At 38.3% G+C, this 17,135-nt stretch overlaps 1 protein-coding gene across 1 annotated transcript in view; it reads right to left on the minus strand.

Moving 5' to 3' along the window:
- fam172a (family with sequence similarity 172 member A) overlaps window positions 1-17,135 on the minus strand; it is a 158,432-nt gene that overhangs the window by 15,975 nt on the left and 125,322 nt on the right. The window lies entirely within an intron of this gene.

Raw genomic sequence — 17,135 nt, forward strand, 5'->3', positions numbered from 1 at the left:
ACAAGGTCTGCCGTTAATTAAGTCCCATGTACAGCTGCCTGTATAGCTATTGAGTTTGTAGAGAAATATAGCAATCTGAAATCTTCACAATTTCCTTTCATTGAACAGGTTTTCTTTAGTCTATAAAGTATCATATCAGCGCTGTAGTCATGTGTGGATTGGTGTTTTTATTTTAATAAGAGCACTTGTGCAAAGACACATTTTGTTCTTTTCATCGTTTAAATCCTTGAACAGATCCAGCACATGTTCAGTGTATTGCATGTGTCCATCCACCTTTGAATTTTTCCACATTTTATCACATTTCAAACTCAAACTTCACTGTATTTTATTGGAATTTTTATTAACTGACCAGTATAAAATTACATGCATTAATTGACATGAAGCAGAAAAAAGGTAAATAAAGTTAATAATTTTCACTTTACAAATAAAAGTCCAAAAAGTGTGGTTTGAATTGGTGTTTATGCCTCTGAGTAACTCTTTGTAAAAGTGCTTTTTACTGTCACACATTTTTTGGGATGTCTTTACCATTTCTACAAATACAGAGTGGATGTAGAGCATCTAAACAGCAATTTTCCCATTTGACAGGTCGGGACTGTGAGGGGCCTATCTTTACATAAAATATTCTAAAAAACCCTTCTATTGTATTTCTAGCTGAATGTTTAGACTCAGTGACACAGTAGAAGGTGTAGCTCTTGTCCAGTCTAAACTCTTGCAGGAATATTCTTTATTGAGCTATAGCCATCATCCCTCCAACACTGACAATGTGGTTATAGTTTTTCTTCCTCTTTATGCACTATCCAGTTTGTAACATGACAAATTGTAAAATCATAAAAGCGTCAGGAATAGATAGCATGGGATAGCATTGAGAGCTATGAAAAGAATAGCTAAAATGAAAGATTGAATGCGATTTGGGTAGATACTAATTTACCCCTCTAAAAATTGCCCTCAGCTCAGGATGACACGTTTGTTTAGGGTGGTCTCAGATGGACACAAAGAAGTGAGGACAAAAAGTGTCAGAACCCAGTGCCTGCGTGATCAAGAGCAATCTCAAGGTGAAGAGCCAACTGACAGTGAGAACAAAAGCACACTTTGACATGTCTGGGTAACACAACCCTGCAGTGTAAATGATGAGTGCAGAGGCCATACAGTAGAAGTATGTTGGTTACACAATTTCTGCCAGGCATAAGCTGACAATCACACACCCACGTTCAGAAAGGAAACAAGTACAATGAGCAATTGGTACAATATGTTTGTTTGGGTGGAACTTGAACCTGTCTGTGCCCCTGGGCCACAGCCAAGCAGGTGTTGGTGTGTATTCACACAATCACATACTGAAACTAAGAACACCTGGACACCTGGACTGAGCTTTATATCTCAGTTGGACTCAGTAGAGCTGTCACACTCTCAAAGACAGAACGTGACCCCAAAGCTGAGGGGGGCACACCTGTTTCATAGGAGGCCCCTCTGTCTGTTAAGGAACCTCTCATAACAACTCGAATGGTAGCAAAGTTTCAAGTGTTTAATTCACGCTTATGTACATAAAAAACAGAGAAATCATCATAACATATCACAGAGTGTAAGTGAAGGGTCTAAAAAGATAAAGGTTGTTTAACGGTTTGACCACTTGACTTTGTTTACTGTGTAAAGTCCCATGTACAGCTGCCTGTACATTTACTGTGTAAACAAAGTTAAGTGTCATCATGATGGTCATCAAAGTGTATGCATTTGTATAAATGTATGCATTTTGATGACCATACAGTTTACTGCCCACTCACTACGGTTTTAGAGGAACAATTCTAAGTTTGATTTAATTCAGCCGTTCTGAAACTCTAGACTTTGACCCAGATCTGGGTGGAATCAATCCAAACCCAGTCCAACATCAATGAGTCATATATATATATATAAACAGAGGAACCAAGATAATATTAGCATAACATGTCAGAAAACATCCAACAGTAGATCCCACTTCCTCACACCTAATTAATTCCATAATTAATTCCAAATATTTTTTCTGCTGCTGACACTAGTCTAAAGGAACTGAGTGGGGAAGGCACGGATGAGGGGAGCCCTCTGCACAGGCTCAGCTTAGACTCCAGCTCTGAGGAGGAGCTCCATTGAATAAGTGACGCTTGGAGAGAGCAAGCATATGGGAACCCCAAATGGCTGTCATGGGAGATTAAAGGATTTATTTTTTAAAAGAAATTTTTTTGGCTCTAGTGGCCTTTATTTGACAGTGAATTTACAGGAAGGCTGCGACTCAAACCCTTGATGGCCAGGTAGAGCACTAAGGCCTCCGTTCATGGGACACATGCTCTACCCCCATGCCAACGCCGTGGCGATTTCCGAAACATGAAGAGTGAAAATAATCAAAGCAACTGTACAGGTATGTTTTGATGAGGGAATAACATTATGACATGATATGAAGCTCAAACAAGTCGTTTTTACTTAATACTCCAATTTTAAGACACAAAAATCGTAAAAATGCCAAAGCATGAGGCTGAAGTAGCTGGGGGTTCACATAAATAGGGTGTGTGTCTGTGTTGGGGAGAGACGGGTGGGCTTGTGGGACCTATCCTGGACTCGACCTGCAAATGCTGGCACGCCCTGTCCTGCTGGTGGCTAAATAAAGAGCCCAAGGGTGGGCTGGGCGGCTGGAGAAACAGACACAGAGTCGGCATTACCCAGCTAATCTCATTATGGAGGCAGCTCTGCCAAGCTGCCAGGGGTCAGCCAGAGTGCCACGTCAGTCACAGCACCTCTGGCACTCCCTTTGACCCCCTGAGTAGTTTTAAAATGTGACGTGTCGTGACCAGGAGTGAGAAACAATCAAGAGTGTAGCTGATAATAAAGGTGGACAACATGAATTTTGCTTTGTTGTTAATTTTCTTTAGAGTGTGGGAAGTATTTGCAAGCAGAAGATGGCAAAACAGATGGAACCCAGAAACTGGACAAAAGAACAAAAAACACAATGAGACAGATGTAGTGAAAAAAAAAATTAAAGCTGATATGAAGCAGAATGAGAGTGAGAAATATGATAAAAAAGAGGAAGAGCGCTACAGAAAGAGGTTGAAAGGATGGATAATCAGCTTTTTTCTCTGTAGCTTGGTTTAATATATTTACAACGGATTGCATCAGGGTGCGGCGGTGAACCAAGCTATCACCATCCACCAGGGTCAACTGTAGTGCTATGTGTCTCTCACGAAGAAGGTGTGTGTCAAAGAAGAATATCACACACTAGACAACATAAAGTGTGAATCCATCAGGTACTCACAGAAACAGTCTTGTTGGCATCTAAGTATACATTTATGTCAAATCAATTTACAAAAAATACGAAGAGAAGCCAGCACAGCAACATAATCCTTGCCTGTGTCCCTATATACTTTTCTCCCACTGCCTTCTTATCTTTTTTTGCTCCTTCCCTCCTGCTGTGGACACATTTAAGACCTAATGTTATGGCCCTTTTAGCTCCCGCTCCTATTGCTTAGCTGATATAATGCATCATTTGTAAAAGTTTAGACCCGTGGAGCACCAACATCATGTCAGCAGCTCTGAGCTACAGGCTGTTACCAAACAAGGTCAGAGAGATAAGCTAATTCCAACTGCACCATATAGACAGCATATAATGAACATCCTTCTTTCTCAAAGAACCAGCAGACATGAAAATCATGTCTGCTGGTTCAGTTTAAAACTTTTGAGGTGTTCCTATATGTGTAAAACAAAGAATTTGCACACATTCTGAGACAGATACCACCGGTTTTCACCAAGAAAGTAAAATTACCTTATAAGATAAATGCAACTTGTTGCTCCTACACTATAATTAACTTAAGGCTAATAAAAACAATCCAATTTAAACTTACAAACAAATAGTGAAAGATAGCAGTTGGGTTAACAATGCTTGGGAAATAAGGTTTTTGGCCCCATTTAAATTAGAGAACAGAAGACTCACCTTGTTGTTAAACCACTTCTAAAACTTAGAAGTATACTTCTTGTAAGTACAACATTATTCATACACCTGGTAGATTTGAATGAAATTTTTTTTCACTTAAACAAAACCTTCAATTTCTGAATGGAAATGATACAGATATCAACTTAAATGGGAGTAGATATTTTGAAATATTTCAAAATGTCTGATTATTTATACCCTTCTCAATAAGCAATGGAAAAACCTTTGTTAGCATTACACAAGACAAACATTCTTATAAATATTGACCAGCTATTTGAATGTGTCCACAGGTATTTTAACAATTTATTGAGCTCCAAGGTTCTTTGCCATTGCTCTACTCCCTATGCAGCTTCGCTATCATATTCAAGTCAGGACTCTGGAGGGGCCAATCTAGAACATTAAGATTTATTGTAATCAGAAGAAATAGTAAAATTAAAAGATGGGTATGGATTATTTTGTGCTTAACTGTATTCTATGGATAGCACTGTGAAGGAACACTGTGGCAAGAACAATGTGACTACTTTTGTGTCCTACCACTATATGGACTATGCTTGGCTGTTTAAAAGCCTAATCTCATTACAGTAATTCATACAACGTATGAGTACAAGGGTACAAGGTAAGAAGGTTGCATGAAGGATGGGAAATGAGTAAACAGCCAAAAATTAAAAGAGCTACACGGGAAGCTTTCGATGGTTCTTTTGGCCAAACTTCACAGAAAGTGAAATTTGAAACTCTGTTCTCAATCTGATTACAACTAATGGTCCTAGCACCGATACAAGCCCAGGGCTGGTACAAGGGCTTGTACTGGTACAGGCCCAAGTACAAACTTAGTACAACGAGTTTTTACTCAGTACAAGGGAGTTTGCACTCAGCACAAACTTAAGTACAGTAGCTTGAGTACAGCAAGCACTGTACTCAGTCATCCTGCACCAAACCCTGAAGTCAGTCAGCCTTGTGTACATGCTGTGAACCCCCTTTCTCTCTGCTGTGCTACAGCTGGTTCACCACCTGTAGCCTGCCATGAATACTCAGGCTAGTTAGCATGTCCATCAAAGATGGCAGATAAACAGTTTTTCTGGAACAGTATGTTGTTTCTCTACCATTAGAACATTGAGCAATGTGTAAACGAGGGTGATTGACAGCACTAAGAGACTCCTTCTTGATCTGATTGGTTGTTTTTGGCCAGTCTGCAGAGCATTTTTGCAGACATCAATAGCAGCACCGGGAGGAGGTGGAAGAGCTTCATTTTTTTCACAGATTATCCGGGTCATACCATACTGTCACAAGATGGCAACAGTATAAACAAATATGTAAAGAAACATATTTCTTGCCTGCTGCACCTTTAAGGCCCAATATATATATCTTACCTCCAACAAAAAAGCAGATTTAGGATTTAGTTACTTTTTAAGTTCATTGAACCCTGATGAGAAATTTACTGATGAGTGAAATACCAATTTCATTCATCTATTTAACCACCAAATAATTTGCAAGTCAGCAGTTTAATTGGAATTTTTCATAATGTGCCTCTAAATGTATTAATGCCATTTAAGATATTTATTGACTGCACAATCAAAATAAAAAAATAAATTAAGAAAATTAATTATGCCTTCTTTTCTAAGAACCCATTATCAGAGCTGTCTGGGTGAGCCATCATTGCACTACTCTTTATTGTTAGTTTATAGGCTAGAGGCTATTGAACATGTGTAAAAATTAACATTTGAATTTGAATATCTTGCTGATCTACCAATTAGCTGGCAAAGTTTGTGAGAAAAAATATCAGCTGTATTCTTTACACTGATAAACAGTACCCCATGTGTGTTTACATGTGTTCTGTAAACTCAACATAAGAGTATGGACTTTACATTGAGACCATCACAGATAAAAAACACCCAATAGCCTACTAAAATAGGCAGAGATAAGGCATGGGGAAAGGTTTAGCTAACTAGAAAGGAAAAGGCGCTAAGTGAATGGCTGAAAGTTCACAGCAGAGTTCAGGTCAGCCAAGCACTGATTTGGGCCCCCAGCCAAGACGGTGATTGGTATAAGCTCCTGATGGTTCTGCTGTGAAAAGGGATCAGAGAAGCAACAGAGGGAGGGACAAAGTGGGGTGTTGGGGTGATTAGGAGGTGGATAGATGGGTGGTTTGGGGAATAACCACTTGAATGGCCTGGACCTGAAATTCATATTTGACCTTAATTAGCAATCTTTTCTGACAACCAAAACAAACAAGCGAGAAAAAAAAAAAAGAAAAAACAAACTGCAAGGAGAAGGCACTGTACATGGCACTGACTTTTTTGTAACTTCATTGTACTCATGATATACAGTACAGACCAAAAGTTTGGACACACCTTTCTAATTCAATGGGTTTTCTTTATTTTCATGACTATTTATAAGGCAAGAAATCCCACTTATTAACCTGACAGGGCAACACCTATGAAGTGAAAACCATTTCAGGTGACTACCTCTTGAAGCTCATCAAGAAAATGCAGAGTGTGTGCAAAGCAGTAATCACAGCAAAAGGTTGCTACTTTGAAGAAACTAGAATATAAGGGGTATTTTCAGTTGTTTTACACTGTTTTGTTTAGTGCATATTTCCACATGTGTTATTCATAGTTTTGATGCCTTCAGTGTGAATCTACAATGTCAATAGTCATGAAAATAAAGGAAACTCATTGAATAAAAAGGTGTGTCCAAACTTTTGGTCTGTACTGTATATTAAGAGTAGAACTCTGGGTTCTAAAAATTCAGATATATAAAAACCTGATATTTACTAAAAATACTTCAATCTATCATCAGAAAATAAAACAGATAAAACTTGATCTTGACATCCCTACTTCTTAAGCTTGCAAATACTCAATATGTTTCTTTAAACATTTTGAGAATGTTTAATGAAAATATATCTACAAGAAGATATATTCAATGACCCTTGACATAAACAAATATTTAGCTCATATGTTAGGCTTGATACAATTAAGATATATTGTTACAGCATCTAATTTTACACACATATTTTATTACTTTGGTCAGAACACGTGACATCTTCTCACAAACAACCATGTACAATATGTATGTGTATATTTCACGGCCTCTATACATTCTGGGAACTCATTACAGGAAAAATCAATGCTTGACATTGGTTTATAGCAGACAGCTTTTCATCACCTTGCGACCTCATTTCATCCCCTCTTATTTCAAGCTGGGTACAGACACCAAATACATGAACACAGACAGAAACACACAAATCAATACAGCCAGTGTACACAGTGGCCAGGTAATAATCCTTATGAGTATGATTTAAACACGACTCAGGATGTGGAAACTTTGGATGTATCCATATCCCTGACTTGGTATGCACTATACTTGATAAGGAAGGCAAAATATGGACCTGCACAACATTATATGTTATATAACATTATATTATATGTCAAATGTGCATTTATTATACAACATGCAAGTACACTAAAGTTCAGCCATGCATTACTGTATGTTTTTTTAATTTTTAAAGACAGGCCTGTTTGATTAAGATATCAATCTTGAAAGAGACAGGAGGAGAACTTGGTGTAGGACCACTGGGTGTTAAAGAAGCAAATAAGAAGATGTCTACAAACTCAGACTAACACTTCTCCTCAAACTTTCTTTTCCTCCACCATAACCACTGCTCTTTCTGTGAATAAGGTACACAGCAAGTTTAAAAGCCAGAGCTTTGAGGCACACCACTGTCTGCATGTGGGAATTCTTTACCTCAATATCTCTCTTTATTGACTTGCACTTCTCTTTCAGCCTTCCCCCTCAAAGCCAACAAGTAGAAGAGTTTGCAAACCTATGCTCAAAAATGATCAATTTTTAATTTCTCACAACTTCCTTAACTTGTGTCAAGAAGATGACAGCTCCAAAGAGCCATTGGGAAGCCAGAGGAACTGGAAGAGAGAAGTTGTGGAGGCAAACAGAGGGGAGTAGATGCTAGGGGAAGAGAACCTAAAGGAGACCGGAAAAAGTAAGCAAGAATTTTCAATCATTTTGTGTTTTATGAGGTTTGTCTTAAAAGAAAATACTGCTTACAAAGATAAGACCTATGTAACTCATCTCCAGTGATGTATTATTACAATTATATATATTTATAAACATTCTAACCCTATTTATTATTCATTCTATAGTTTAATTGGGTAGCAATCAGCTGTTGACTCAGCTCTTTGGCTTACTGTTTTGCTATTCAAGGTAATGTGGGTGGTGAAACTAGATGTTCCAAATTAAGAAATATTTTACTGCTGCTAATGTGGCTTAAATATGTTGTTCCACAGCTGGGTGGGCTAGCACCTGCTGCAAGCTCTGCTAGCCTATTGCAGCTCAGTACGGCACTGTTACTAATTTTCTGATTCAATTAGCATGCCTAGGAGATTACGAGTCTAATTGCAAACTACTTCACAGCTACCTCTCTGATTAATCACTGCCCATCTGTGGACCAATGATTAAAGGCTTTGGTGTGAATCCTAAATATTAGAACTACATAAGCTTGCATTCTAAATGGTCACCGAGACACCAAATTTAGTCGTGAAAAATAAAAAAACGAGCTTTATTTTCAAAATGTGTGGAAAAGAGAAATGCTAGTGAGGAATAAATCAGGACACCCCACATTTTGTCCTACTAAAAATGGTGAAAAATGGCATATAATCAGAAGCCTATAGTACATTTCTACTCAGTATTTTGAATAAGGTTTGCTTATAATACTATTTGGAACATCACTACCTTTAGTCTGCAGTCCAAGTTTCTTTCCTTCTTATGTGACTGCAATGTACTCTTTTGTGTATTCATCATTTGAAGCACTTTGTGTGCTATATAACTAAACTTGCCTTGCTCTATTAAACCTCAGACATTTAATTTAGTTTTCTCCACACTGTTGAAGTAAAAGTGAACACCACGGTGAGCTGTCTTAATTCTTCATAATGACAACTGTGGGATATTCTTAGGTGCATATTATTAAGTAAACTTTGTACTTTGGTACAAAGGGTATATTTTCCATCAAATACAACATTAAAGAACAAGGACGCAAACAGTTAATGGTGTGAAGCACATAGCAGAAAGTGTAATGGGTCAGGGATGTTTCTCTGCAGCAGAAACAGGCCAGTTCACAATCATAGACATATAAAAAAAAACTGAAGCAGAGATAAACCCTGGAACATGAGAATGACCCAAACCTGTAAAGACTGGCTGAGAATTAATAAATGGAAAGCCTTGGGAAGAACTGAAGCAAAGACCTCTATCTCATGGAGGAGCTGTGGGGTGACTTGAAGAAGCATTTAAAGGCAAGAAACCCCTCAAACATCTAACACTGATTGGGGGGAGTGGCAAAATAAGATGGATGCCCAAGACTTGTAAAAGGCTGTAAGAAGCATCTCACTGGAGTTGTTTCAACTAAAAGAGGTAAAAGTGGTTATTAGAGGTTGAAGTGTCGCAACCTTTCCATCAGAATTACAATTGTTGATACCTTATGTTAATGAATAAAACAATACTACTTTTGATAGTTACCTATAATTACATCACGTTACCCCTAAAGATTAAAAATAGATTAGACATTGATATGTGGACATTTTAAGAAGAGTTGAATATTTAATATGTTGTCCTAGTTTTATCCCACGACTATTTGATTATTGTGTAACAATAAGTAAATAGCCTTTACAACCTACCAGAAGAAGTGTCCTTAATAAAAATCTTGACTGTCCCAGCATGATTTTAAGCATTATGGGTAAACAGATTTTAAAGGAATAAAAGGTTGCGTGAGTTACACACCCAATACGCTCAACTAACACCCACCAATACAAAGCATTGAGTAAACACCCTGTGATATGCACAATTGCAATTACTAGCCTTAAAACATACCAGATGAACACAGACAAAACACTAAGCCCTTCTACCTGCGCAAGCATAGAGAAATACAACTTTGGATCAATACTGTCGGTTAGACTGCTTCTCTGTTTTCCTAACCTCTACCAAATGAAGATGCAGTCTAGACCCTGAGATCATAACCCTAATTGAGATCCTGTAGAAAGCCAAACACCTCTCCCAACCAAACCAGATCAATAGCTGACTGTCGTCCTGGCTGTTGGGGTGTGTTTACTTGTGTTGACCTCTGGAACTCACAGCGGTGAGCACCAAACAGATGTCAGGAGGAACAGAGAAAAAACACTAAGATAGAGAAGATGAGGGCGGACACTTGACAAGCTGCCGAGAGAATGCCAGAGATACTGCTATCAAAGAAAAAAGGAGTAGGGTCAGAGAAGAGGGAAAACAAGGGTAAAGGGAAAATGAGGGAAGAGCAATAACAAGCGCTCAAGAGGAGGCAAGTGAACAAATATCAAAAAGAAAGAAGCGGGGGAGAAGTGAGCACACAGCTTTGACAAGGTGAGGAGCACAGAAAGCCGGTTAAAGGAGTGTAGCTGATGCAAGACAAAGAGATCCCGATGAGGTTATAACAACAATCAGTAAGCTACAGACTTCCAACTATCATAGCCAGGACTTGTTGCCCTCAATCCCACACAATCCTTTCTCTGTTCTCTAACCCAGCCCTATTGACAAAACTAAAACCAAGGTCACAGCAGTGTTTACACACCTTTTAGTTCAAATTACATCACCCAAATGATGGCTCGCTGGGTGCTTTAGACTTTCACTGAGAGCAAATGACCTGGCTGCCTGCCTTCATACAGGAGAACAACAGAGAGAATGCAGGAGCCAAGAAAGTGAGGGGAAGGTTGGAGGGAAATGTGATGTGTTTAGGGTCAACTACAGTCATGTGCCACTATTAGGTATATCTTTTTAATAGACTATTTACACAAATAGTTTTTCAACCAACACATGTGGCTGCAACTTAATGCATTCAGAGGTAGACTGAGCAAGAGAGAGGATTTGAGTGATTTGAGATGTTTATTAGTGTTGGACAAGCTGGTCTGAATATTTGAGTCACAGCTGATCTACTGGCATTATCATAAACAACCAATGGGCAGCTTGATTCAAGATGACAGAAGGACTACAGATAACCACTTGCTACCACTACGACACATAAAAATACTATCTCTTACTATTCAAAGAAGAAGATAGGCCATGGCAACAAATAAACACACCAGAGGCTACAATTCATCCAGGTTAATCAAAATTAGACAACAAATTGGAAAAAACTGGATAAGTTTTCATTTCTGCAACATTTAAAAGGCAAGAGAGAATTTTTATATAACATAAAAGCATCAATTTATCTTACCTTGTATCAGTGTATCAGCTTCAGGCTGCTGCTGGTTGTGTGGCTCTGTGGGATAAAGTATCTGGCTGCACTTTTGGTCCCTTTGTATCAACCTGAGTACTGTTGCTCATTATAGCTATCCCTATGACAACAAATTCCCTGTACATTACTTGTAGCCCTCACCTTCACCAGATCTCAGTCCCATCGAACACATTCAGAAAATGATGAAATGGAAGAATTACATCATGGAACTAATCACCAGCAACTGTGTGATACTATCGCATCAACATAAACCAAAACCTGACTGAATCTATGACACAAAGAATAAGAGCAGTGAATGAAAAAGGGAGTCCAACCCAGTACTACTTAGATGTACCTAATAAAATAGACAGTGAATGTTCAGCAATATAGAGACATGACAGGGTATTCCATGTTTGACCTTTAAAATGGTATTCAAAGTCCCTAAAATACATAAAGTCACTATTTCCTGATAATATTTTTCTTTTTATGAGTCTATAGAATCTTCAAACAGAAAGCATAATGGGCATTGTTGCTAGATTCCAATGATGATATATAACTTGCTCCCTGCACAAGAAAATAATACCGATATGTCAGACCTCTGATTTGGCCACAATTTGCATGGTTATAATAGCTTATCGACGGGCTCAAGGTTGCGCAGGGCCAGGCTGCTTCACTATAATGACTGCCACGTGCCTCCGACAGTTTATTTCAAGCTTCTGTGGCTCAGTCACCCAGCTCCATATCTCATCAATATCCAATCTTGATCCCACTATCTGCATCCTGAAAAAGTCCCCGCTAACATGTCTAGCCCCTTCAACCTCACCTTTACCTCCTCCATTCCCTCTCTGCCAGTGTTTTTTATCCTTTCGATATCATACAAGCATTTTGAAAAGAGATCAATACAATCGTAATTCATAAGGCATTCCAAAATCTGATTGTCTCAAACCATTTAGCCATAAAACAGCTATTGATTTTTTCCAAGACCATGTGGTGCCCACCTTATTTAGTATCAGTGTAAAAGCACTAACCTTTAAGTATCAAAAGTAGAAACTATTAATGAAAATAAAGCTGAATTTATTTGACCACAGATCAAGAGGCCATATAATTACCTTGAAAATCAGGTGTTAAAAGTTAAAAAAAAAATGAAGCTATTCACATTTGTTTCTGTTTTATTTAAAATTGAGAATATTTTTGAACTGTACTACACATTAATAAGAAAGCAAATATTTACATTTCACACACTTCATAATATAGAAGGTGAATATCACATTTTACAAGAACATTTTAAAAATTAATAAGTTAATATACAAGATTGAAATAAAATTTGATGTACAAAGGGGGTGCAAGTTCCAAGATAATCTTTAACAGTTCGTGATTAAAGTTTTATTTCTCAAACTGCTTGAATTTATAAAATACTGGTTTTAAAAAGCATAAAGCTAATAGAAAGGTTGAGAACTTTCAACGTGAGACATATTTCCACATAAAGCATTTTGTGAATCAATGTCAAATAGATAAATTCAGTTTTTCTATGAAGCTTAGTTATTGAATGAACTTTTTTAATATCTGCAGAGTAGAATAACAAAATCTAAAAGAAACCTGAAATTGAGATTGAATTAGCTAGAAGCACCAAGAGACAACTGTCAGGCAGAGTAAGATATTCTCTGGATTGTTTCTGCAAGCCAATTCACTCACATGACTCCACAATACTTGATAGTATGATGGTTCCAACACTAACATTCTCTGAATCAGTGTTAAGGGTACTTCAGACATGGAAACTGCAGCAGAAGGAGGTTTCCAATAAAAAAGCCCCTAAAACAAACAATATCTTTAAGAATCACTAGTGAATTTTCTTTTTATCAAAAAACAGAAAGTTAGACTGATGCAATGGGATCCCAAATAATATGTTTGCTTTCATTAGCAGGGAGAGCAGTCTAGTGAGGAGTACTGTGAGGTGCAGGAGTAAAGGGGAGCAATCAAGACATAAAAACCTCTAAAGCTAAGAATTTATATAATATTATATTTCTGCCTTAAATTGTTGGTGTTATAAGAGCATCGTCTAAAGTGTGATACAATAAAATAAATTTGAAGGAGTCAGACTTCTTGCACTCCGGTTTTGAATATTTCATTACTTATTTAGTAACAATCATTGTGTTTTCTCTCAAAGTGTTTTTATTGAACTTTTAGTCATAGTGAGAATGAATGTACATATATTAAACTACCTGGTTTTACCACATTGTGGAATTATTTAAATCTAACCTAATGTGTACAAAAGCACACCACAGATTGCACCATGCCACCAATTTAGTACATAAAAATCAAGCTGACATGGAAAAGTTCATGAAAAATCCAATTAACTTCATAAACTCTACATGCATAAAAAGTTAAGAATGTAAAGAGAAAATATTTATGAATTTTCACTTTAAGTTTTTTTTTGTTAAAGCTGCTCTGGTTTGATCACAAACCTTTCACACTGGTAGGACAAATCAACTTCTAAGCATTCCTATTTGGTTTGTTGTGGAGCCATTTCTGTCATATATAGAGTAGGAGGGGTTAGAACACAAGGAGGACTGTGAATCAAAAGGGGCGGTGGATCCAGGCAACAGTGGTCCTCGCTCCAGAGGTCAGTGTCAAGTCAGCACCGTCAGAAAAACTGTGGGCACTCGGCTGGAACTAAATGTGGACACCGAGACGCCAACTGGTAGACTGCTGCCAAGGACCTCTCACCCCGCAGCGCTTTCTGCCTCTCCTTTAGCCCCGTGTCTCAGTAATGAGCGGGAAGTCTCTGCCTCCCACCTGCACCCAAAGTCTGCCACATCACATCCTCTTATTCCATTCTGCACTTATTTAATCCCTCAGCTTAACATTTTTATTGCAGCAAATGGCAGAATAAAGGAGGGGATTAAAGGACAGAGCGTTGAAATTTGAATCCTCCGGAGTCGTCGTACTCATATTGTTAGAATTATTTATAACCGAAAACCTGAATGTGTGACTGAAGAGTTATGGTAAGTGTGTTTGTGCGGAAGAACAATCTCTGGTACATGTGGAAGACAATGGCACTGCTAAGCTTGAAACATCTGTAAATGAGCTGGATGTGATTCCACACACACCAATTTGTGAGTCCGAACACATGACAGAGCAAATAGGATTACAGTATGGATGAAGATACAGTGGATCATCCAAACCCCATAATATCAATTCCATGAAGAGATGTGGCTGGGGTTATGGCATGAAGCAGGCAGATGTGGAGAGGGTGGGGGTGAGGGGTTTACCAGGGGCGGGGCAGGGCAGCGGATTAACTGGTCACAGGTCAGACATACAGTGCAATGATCTAATGGCTTGTGCACATCAGCTTAGCTCATGTTTTCCAAAAACAAGATAGAGAAACGAGGTCAGGATTCAAGAGATGAAAAGCACCACAAATAGCACACCGAATAAATGAAATGCACCAAAGTTCATGTAGTTCAATTTTTTTTCTCCTTCTCTCCCTCTGGAATAGATCTTTGTTTATCTTAATTCCTCAAGGATAGAAGCTATGAGAGGAAAGCGTGTGATACACACATACAATTTTCTATTTTCAAACTGTAAATACATGTACTCTATTTTTGGAATTTTTTTTAGAATTGTATATTTTTGTTTAAAGTACAAAAGGATTTTTTGTTCAAATACGGTAGTATGTGTTGCTGAATCTAAAGGGGGAATTGAAATGCCTCTAGCCTTTTCTGTGTAAAGGTTCAAACGGTGCGACATGACCAGCATGCTATATGATGAGTTTTAGCTATCACTACCTGGACTGCTTTGTGTCATTTGGTAATCATAAATCAGAGTAAATAAAGACCACATGTTGGATATGTAATTATAATATATGTGCCACCACTTGACCATGTTCTGCTACATTTATGTTTAATGTTTGTGGATTAGGCAGATGCTTTCATCAAAAGTGACTTAGAAATGTTGATATAAAAATGAAATTAAGATCATAACGCTAACAAAAAGCTACTTAGAAGGAAGACCTTCTAAGGTCTAGACCACTAGTCTAGTTCTTTTGGAGGTGACAGAGTGACAGTGCGGAGGGAAATGTACACAGTGCAGTATGTACAGGGTACCTGCTAGGGCAGGAAATGCTCTTCAATGAGCTGTTTCTTCAAGATTTTCTTGAAGATAGTCAGAAATGCCATTGATCTGGTAGCTATGTTAGATAATTTCAACAAGAACAGATAGAAAGACTCTGGACTGTGTTGAGCATGCCATTGTGGTTGCAATGTGACAAAATATTAAACATTTCAAAGCGTTTGAAGTCTTTTGCAAGGCACTGAAGACATTATAAGTCAGTGTGACACTTACTTCAAACAGCTATGCAATATTGTTTTTGCACAATATAGAATGCATTAAAATATATTATGATTGAATTGAAAGACTAGAGACCATTTTACAGAAATCATGTACAAATCCACACAGATCTCCACAACTATTTAATCAAATAAATTTTACACCAGACTACATTCAAATTTATACAGTGAAAAAAAAGAATTCTTGCATTTGTACATACATTTTATTAATTTCTCTTCTGGCAGCTTCAAGGACCTGCCAGTGCGACAGAGAATGGGTGATCCTGGGGCCAGGGAAGGGCTGGAATGCCAAGCATGGGTTTAAGCTGTACGGTAACATCTATGTCAAAAGCCTTGTCGTGTGTAAAGCTAAATCACTTGAGCTGTTCGGCTGTTGAGTAGGAACTCCTCAGACAATCCAATAGGAACACATTCAACAAGGTCCACAGGAGCCAGGCTGACATGTGACCGGCTGCAACACCTCAAGGCTAAAGGTCAAGTCAGATTTCGGCAAATCTGAGCAGGCAAGGCATGAGCTTATACTCAGGGAGTGAAAGGAGCATGACTTGGCCTCCAACCTTTACCTACTAAAACCCTTGAAGATTTTTACGCTGACCTAGAGTTGACTCATTCATCTGGGATGTTAGCTATACTAATTATTACCTGATAGCCTCCTGATGCCAAATGCAATTCACATCCAGCCAACTTTCCAAGAATGTGCCACACTGGCTGGTGCCAATCTCCTCTAATGCTCTTGCAGTGTTTCAGGCACAATGTGCCAGCCAGGTGAATGTATTTTATTTGTTTGAGATTGTAATATTTGGGTCTCTGGGGTAAAGTGGTGTCCCACTGGTGACATCTAAGTATCAAGCTGGGATGCACTCTGAAATGACGAAGCATTTAACAAGGAAAAAAAAGGAGATTAAAATAGTGCCAAGGGATGGATTCAGAATCTGTGCATTAAACTTTGATCCCACAGCTCTTCTTGCTGACTTTAGTGGCAAAGATATTTGAAAGGAGGACCACAGTGATTCAGTTATTTGGACATAATTATAGGCACAGAGGTTTCTCCTAATTCAATTTCTCTCTACATCAAGGTCTATTTGCACAACCTGGTGGTGACCTCCTGATTTGCATGTTTGACTTGATGTCTGCCCCCTGGGGTGCTCCTGCATTTTATGATGGCAGCTAATCATATCTTGACATCCAGATTTGACCCAGATCAATATAAGGATTGGTATGAGTGGTGTGTGTATCGTTGGGGTTGTATCACTAAATGTGTCTAGATGTTCAGTGCTATCTCTGATTGTGTGTGTGGATCTGCAGATATAAATGCATTCTTTGTGTATTTTTGGGCCAGTTGCCTTTCTTTGTTGATTAGATAAGAGATGTATCCTGCAGAAGGTGGACATGCTGGAGGAGAGACAAAGAGAAGACAGGAGTGGCGTTTTTCCATCCACTCTATAGCTTAGCCCTTAGAGGCTCACACAAGTGATAACTAGTGTGTCTCTAAGTCATTCTGATAACATGGTGGTACACACAGCATTCCTTGTAGTAGGAAGATACACTTACAAGTGTACAGGATTTTCTGTCTGGTTGAAATGTATGCACTAGTAGTTCC

Source organism: Xiphophorus maculatus, chromosome 12 (genome assembly GCF_002775205.1).
Source record: "Xiphophorus maculatus strain JP 163 A chromosome 12, X_maculatus-5.0-male, whole genome shotgun sequence".
Classification (NCBI taxonomy): Eukaryota; Metazoa; Chordata; class Actinopteri; order Cyprinodontiformes; family Poeciliidae; genus Xiphophorus; species Xiphophorus maculatus.